Source organism: Meriones unguiculatus, chromosome 2 (assembly GCF_030254825.1).
Source record: "Meriones unguiculatus strain TT.TT164.6M chromosome 2, Bangor_MerUng_6.1, whole genome shotgun sequence".
NCBI classification, from domain to species: Eukaryota; Metazoa; Chordata; class Mammalia; order Rodentia; family Muridae; genus Meriones; species Meriones unguiculatus.
The window spans coordinates 77,555,206-77,562,947 of record NC_083350.1 but is presented as its reverse complement, the minus strand read 5'-3'; positions in this window follow the sequence as shown (position 1 = coordinate 77,562,947).

The window sequence follows — 7,742 nt, the reverse complement described above, 5'->3', positions numbered from 1 at the left end:
GGATACAAGCCATTGATAAGCAAGAGTCTTATTTGGAGATGGTGAGCAGAAGACAAGAATTAACCAAACATCACCCTGATCAATGTACACTTAGAAATTCTGAGGCTGTCTGCAAAAACAGGAAGGTCCAGATGATACTCTGAGTTGGTGATCTTAAGATGGGCTGTAGGCTTTCCTGCTTCTCAATCTGTAGCATGGAATGACTCGCCCATTTTCCTTGGTTTGTTTAATTTGTAGACTATGCTGGCTTCACACACAACCCTCCTCCCTCTACTCCCTGACTGCTAGGTTTTCATCAGAATGATTTGTTTTTCCCTAATGAGCTGTGTGAACATTATCCCCATGAAGGAAAGAGAAAACAGTACAGCAGAAGCACCTGTTCTTTCAAAGTCACTCAAATATTTTTTGTTTGTTTGTTTTAAGACTGGGACTTACGACCAGTGTGGTGATGCCTATAATCCCAGCACGCAGGGAGGCAGAAGTAGGCAGACTGCTGTGAGTTCAAGGCCAGGGTGGTCTACAAAGTGAGTCCAGGACAGCCAAGGCTATACAGAGAAACCCTGTCTCAGGAAAAAAAAAAAAAAAAAAAAAAAAGACAGGGTCTTATTCTATATTCCAGGCTGGTCTGTACTGATCCTCCCACCTCAGCTTCCTGAATCCTGAAATTACAGCTGGACAAAATCACACACACACCTTTTTATTTATTTATTTATTTATTTATTTATTTGTTTGTTTATTTTAAAGAAAAGGTTTCACTATATAGCCCTGGTTGCTGTCTTGGAACTCACTATGTAGAACAGGCTGATGTCCAGCTCACAGAAAGCCTCCTGCCTCTGCCTCCCGAGTACTGGAATTAAATGTGTGCATCATCATGTCAACTATTTTTTTTTAAGGACTGTGTGTTGGGGCTGGAGAGATGGGTCAGCCATTAAGACCAGTTGTCCAGTTGTTAATGTCTAAGGATCCAGATTCTGTTCCCAGTACCAACCTGGTTGTTCACAGCTATCCGTAACCCAGTGTCAGGGGATCCAACATCCTCTTCTGACCAGTATGGCTACTGTGCACTCATGATGCATAGATAAGAGAGACAAAGGCAGGAACTCTGTGAGCTCTCAGCTAGCCTGGGCTACAGAATGAGAGAGGAGATCCACTTCTCATATACTTGACATTCAATCACATAAAATATAATAAATTAAAAAGACTGGGTGTGTGACAGGCTTCCAGGGAGATACACAACATACAATCTGCTTACCCCAGATAAGGAGCCTACCATGACACCACCAAGTCAGCTTGGTGGACCAAAGAGTTTCACTGGGGTCACTTATAGGGATATTGGTGAGGGGCAACTTACAGGAGCAGAAATGACTGAAAGACAGTTTCATCATCAAAGCCCACTCCAGCATAGGTGACAGCTCTTAAAAGCCAGGAACCAGGAACATAGTGCCTGGCAGTTTAACAGGTTAGAGAGTGTCCTTTGCAGATGGCTCAATTGGTTTGAGTCTCATGCAGGCAGTTCTGTTGGTTTTGGTGCTGGTCTGGTCAGAGAGTAACTCTCTGCAAGTTTTATTGTTTACACTTTAGAGGGAGGCCCAGTGCATCTGGTCAGCTTCAGGAACTTCCTGAAGCTATTTTGAGTACTTTACTTTCTGTTTTAAAGAGCTTCCCTGTAAGGTGGAATGTTAATCTAAAGGAAACTGCTGCACAGCACTGGTTCTCATGAAGTCTAGGCTGGCTTCAATGTAGAACAAGGTGATAGTTGGCTTACCAAGTGTTGTAATTAAAGGTGTGTATTGCCTGCCAGGTCTCTCTTTTAATCTTAAAATAAGCCAAATGTGCTGTAGTCTTAGCATTGGGAGGCAAAAGCAGAGACTGCTGTAAGCTTTTAGTTAGCCTGAGCTATGGAACAAGAAATGAGACCCACCTCAGAAAACCCACCAACCAGCCCAAGACAACATCATGATTTCTCCTCCCCCAAAACAAGGTAACATCATACAGAATTTCTTCCAGGCTTCTGTCAGTTTTCCTCCATAGCTCTGAGCTGGTCCAACACCTGTCATGTGGATTTCTGAATCAATTACTGACAGAAAGGATGGGTCATCATGGCTGAAGGACTGCCCTGGGGTTGGATATCCAATTATCAATTCTTGGAGAAGTCAGGTCCGTGGAGAAGGACGCAGAGGTGCTGGAGAGGGACTATGTATGGGATGGTCATACATGATCACAGGACACAACCCCATTTCCTCCTAGACCTCTTTATTTTCTTATCTAAAGTACTTCCCTTGTCAACTCCTCACAAAGCCTCAGGAAAGAATTTCTAGCCTAGGAAAGTCCCCACACCTGGTCTCCTTGGCTTTCTGGAGCATTTTAAAATGCTTCAAGAACAGTGGTGTCATACATGTAAACAGCTCTCCCCTACACACCCTTTTTCTTTCCTACTTTCTTTTAGAGACAGGGTCTCACACAACAAAGCTGGCCTCTGCTTTGCACCTGTGTGCTCGCTGACTGCTGCTGTTTCTAGCTTCTGCACCATGGCCTGGCAGCTCTTTTTAACAATGACAGAAGATAATTGACTAACACGGAGCGAATATTAATAGGTAGTATTTTGAGCACAAATACTTATAACATTGATTTAATCCTTATTTGCAGCTCTGTCACAGGTAGTTGCTGGTGTTGTCATCCGTGCGCAATGTATGAAGAAACCACAGTCAAGGGAGGTTAGTAAGCCGCTCCAGCTCATGCAGCTGACCTGCAGCAGGTTCACTCAGTTCCAGTTTTATTAATTTGTTAACTTTTTTTCCTTTGGTTTTTCAAGACAGGGTCTCTCTGTGTAGCCTTGGCTGTCTTGGACTCGCTTTGTAGACCAGGCTGGCCTCAAACTCACAGAGAACGCACGTGCCAACATACACATGAGGCAATCAATGGAGAACCTTTGAAAGTTAGTTCTTCGGTTATGTACATGTGTGTTCTGTCTGTGTGTATCCCCTGTGCACTATGTGCGGTGCCTGAAGACACCCTGGGTTCCCTGGAACTGAAGTCAGAGGGTTGTGAACTTCAGTGTGGACCCTGGATGCTGACGCTGGTTCCTCTGAAGAGTAGCCAGTGCTCCTAACCCCTTTCCCATCTCTTCAGCCCCAGGGAGCTGGTTCTTCCTCCCGCGTGACAGAGACCAAACTCGAGTTCTCAGGCCTGGCAGAGAGTGCCTTTTACTACTGAGCCGTCCCTGTGTATTTTCAGCTGTCGCTGTTTGTGGAGGGTAAAGTACAAACAAACCTAATGGAGGCTCAGAGGGTAAAGGTGCGTGCTGCCCAGCCTGAAGGCTGAGCTCAGTCCCTGGAACCCACATGGTGGAAGAAGAGAAGCAACTCCCACAAGTTGTCTCCTGACTGCTACATGTGTACCATGGCCTTGAATTGCTGAAATAAATGAATAAGGGTAATTTTTTTTAAAAACCTAATGGGAATTAATTAATTAATGCAAATGAGATTGTACTCAGACTCTCTATGCCAGTGTCCTCAAGAATGTCCCCAGGCAACTGCAGTAACAGACACTGAGTGCTTTCATGACTTAGCTTCACTTCTGAGTGTCCTCAGACAATTTTCCACCCTATCGTTTAGAGACCGCTTATTGAGTGGCTGACAGTTGGCAGTCTCACCTCTCTCTCTCCCTTGCCTGACACTCTCTCTAACGATGGATCCAAATCTCTCATATTTTGTACTTCAGAAGTTTGCACTCCACAGCACTGAAGCAAGCTTTGAGAACTATAGTGTACACTTCTAATCCATGTTAAATTCCTAGTTTCAACACCTGCATGCAACAGAGGCTCAGTAAAGGCAGGAAGGTAATGGACAGAACATCGTCCCAGAAGCTGTTTCAAAGCAAACATAATAAGGTTTCATATTTTCTCCCTCATTCTTTAAGTCCCAAGTTTCAAAAGAAGTTTGGGCTGGGCACGGAGCTCAGTAGTAGAGTACATGCCTAGCACTTGTGAGATCCCCAACACTGAAGCAACAAAAAGGAGCGAGCATTGTGGGGCAGGGCCATGGCTCAGAGGTAGAGAATTTTATGTGAACTGCATGGATCCAACTCTTAGCACCTCCACCACGCAACACTGGGTCTAGAGTTGTTGGGGTTTTGTGGTGATTGGTATTGACCCACATATTCTCCTCTAGCAAAGTGAAGGAATGGCCAGAGTCTGGTGAGAATGCTGACGTGCTTCTTTTTGTGTGTGCACGTTTGTCTGCGCAAGGAGTCCGGAGGTCAGCCTCGAGCACCATCCAGGCTGTCTTTCCGGACAGGGTCTCTCATGGCCTAAGGCTCTCCAAGTCAGCTAGGTTAGTTGTCTCTGCCTCATCAGCACCAGCATTAAGGAGGAGTCACCACGTCTATGTTTCGGTAAATGTGAGTTTTAGAAATGAAGCTTAGGCCCTCGTGTTCTTCCCAGTCCCCGACGCACCTTCAGCTGTGGTGGCCGTGGCACCTTCCAGCTAGCAGAGGTGCAGCTAAGAGCACACACACAGCTTGGGTGTTCGTTTATACAGACCATGCGTCCCCCTGCTCCCTCACCTACACACCCGTCTGCCAGGGCGGAGGAAGCCTATCTGGCCGGGGTGTTCGGGTGCTTAACTAAATGTGTTCTGGCTCTGCACATACTGTACTAGCCTGCAGCAACGTGCAGCTCCAGGAAGGGCAGGGAGCAGAGCGCGTCCCCACCACAGCAGCTTTTGTTCAGAATCAGGATCTGATCACATGTGCTGAGGAATGCACACACTCAACTTTTTTTTTTTTAAGTGATTACTAGACAAAACTAAACTATTCCAATAATTTTGTCTCGAAGGCAACTCATTTTAAAACTTGATCAGCAATTTCAGAACTCAAACATTAAGACCTTTTTGTCTCACTCTGCCTGGTGATTTCCTTCATATTAGGAGATTTTTTTCACCCAGTGTTAGTAGTGGCACACTCCTTTAATCCCAGCACTTAGGGAAAAGGCGAATGGATCTCTGTGAGTTTGAGGCCAGCCTGGTCTACAGAGAGAGAGTTCTAGGACAGAGAAACACTGTCTTGAATCACCACCACCACCTCCCCAAAAAGAAAGCAATTTCATGGCTTTTTGTAGATCCCTGATTCCCTACTTGAGCTCTGTCATGGCATCAAAGTTATTATTCATTTCCTTATTTTGCAGTGCCAGGCCTGATCCTAGTTCTATGTATGTACACCAGCCAAGTGCTCTATTTAGCTAACTACTTACTCTTTAATATAAAAAAAAAAAGTTTTTTGTTTTGTTTTGTTTTTTTTAAATACTGATCTAAGTTTGGCCAGGATGGCCTTGATTTTTTTTTTAATAGTTTATTTTTATTTTATGTGCATTGGTGGTTTGTCTGAGTGTTTGTCTATGTGAGAGTGTCAGATCTTGGAGTTACAGACAATTGTGACCTGCCATGTCAGTGCTGGGAATTGAACTCAGGTCCTCTGGAAGAGTAGTCAGTTTTCTTAACTGCTGAGTCATCTCTCCAGCCCCAGCCTTGAATTTCTGATTCCAAGTGTTTGGACTGTAGGCATATATCACCAGGCCCATATTTGTTTGTTTACCGGGTCTCATATTGCTCAGGCTGGCCTCAAACTCACTCTATAGTGGACAGTGGTCTTGAATTCTGATCCTGTCTCTTTGCCTATTCAGCAAAGCACAGGCATTCACCACTATGCCTGGCCCTATGAAATTCAGAGACTCTTGCAGAGTAGGTCCAGGAAACTCATAACTCTTAAGCCTGGGAACCACAAAGCTCTAAGGTGGGACAGTGTCCCAAGGGACGGATATCCTGAGACCCGGGAGCCTAGCAACTACAAAGCTCTCCTGGATTTGTCTTTCTAATAAATCTCTTTCAAGAGAGAAAAAAAAAAAAGTGGGGGGCTGAGGCTCCTGAACTCCTCAGCTCAGCTGGGGCTAGGGAACCCCTCCCTTGGAAGCTGTAAGGCCTCTCTGCTGAGGAGGCCTCCTTTCAGAGCTATGTGGAAATAAAATTAATTTGTTCTGTGAGAGCATTCAGAGATCTAGAGGTCAGAGTGAATAATCTTTAATAAAAACAAACATTAGACCAGGCTGGCCTTGAACTCACAGTGATCTGCCTGCCTCTTCGTCCCTGAGTGCTAGGATTAAAGGTGAGTGCCACCACGCCTTGCCAGGGAAAATTTTTTAAATCTTAACTTCAAGTTGAACACTAATAACACCCAATATTTTCAGTCTTGACCCACCTTTTAAAGCAAAGTGATTGTCAAAATTGATAAGGACTCCTGAAATTTAAAAAATTATGTATGCTGGAAGTGGCAGTACCAACCTTGGGAAGATAAGGGAGACTGCTAAGTTAGAAGCCAGCCCCAGCCGGGCTACATAATAGGACCTTGCGAGGCCTACACAGCAAGACCCTGTCCCAAGGGAAATATGTAAACTAAAAATTCCTATGTATAATTCTTTTAAAAATATTTTACTACTTTTAATTGTGTGTGTACGTGAGTGTGAGTACAGGTACCCACAGAGGCCAGAGGCACTGCTGAGTACGTGTGACAGTCAGTTTGGAATGCTGGAACTAACTTGGGTGTTCTAAAAGAGCAGTCTATGAACTTTTAACCATGGAGCCATCTTTCCAGCACATGCATCGTTCTCTCTAAGATTCGGATGAAAGGGGCTGGAGAGAAGGCTCCATGGTTAAGAGCATGACTGCTCTGATCTTCAGGACCCAGGTTCAGTTCCCATCAGCCACAGCAGGGTGACTCAGTTCCCTGTAATCCCACCTCCAGAGAAGCTGATGCCCTTTGGCCTCCTTAGGCACCATGCATAGGTGTGGTGCGTGTAAACTAAGAGGCATATAAATAAACACATAAAAACAAATAAATCTTTTTAAAAACTTGAAAGTGGAAAAATTCTAACACTACAAATTGTGCAATGGTGTTTGCCAAAACTTACATAAAATAAAAATTCAGGTTAAGTGCAGTCTCTTCAATTTGCTTCTTCCATTACCTCTGTTTTTGTGATCTAGGCTGGCCTTGAACTCATTATGTAGGGAAGATTATGTTGGAACTTTTGATCCTCTTGCCTGTACCCTACCAATGCTAGGAAGATAGTGTATCATCAGGTTAGAGGGCATGGCTTGCCTCCACCCACTTTTACCCACCTCACTGGACGGTGGAACTGCTCTAGGGGAAAGCTGTTAAGGTATTTTGGCTGAAGCTAGTTTCTTGGCTAGGACCCCAAAGGAAGTTAGGATGTGAATTCTCTGACCTAGAAAGGCCCCCATGAAGTCCTAATAGGCACCGTCAATGACAGGCTGCACTAGCTGTTCCAGCTCAGGATCTTGGGGGTAAAGAGCAGCCTGTCATCCTCCATGGACATGAGCTTTTCAGTGATCTTCCATGATGCTGTTCTGTTCTTCAGACAAGATATCCAATTGAGTCAGTAGAAGGAACTGCCCTCTACTATTCCAACTGCCTCAGCTGCTGAAAAAGACTGGAAGACCCTCTCCAAGCACTGGGCAACCTGCTGCTCAGAATAGAGGTGGCAACAGATCCCTAAAGCCCTCCTTCAGAGCCTTCGACCTTTGCCTGGATGCCATCTCTCAGGCTTCAAGACACTGTCACAGTAGCCAGAGGGTCTGCTTCCCCGTAGGTGAGCCCTGAGATCAATCCCAGGCAACCAGGTACTTGAATCAGCTCCTACAGGTGTTTTCTAACATTCCCACACGTACCATGAC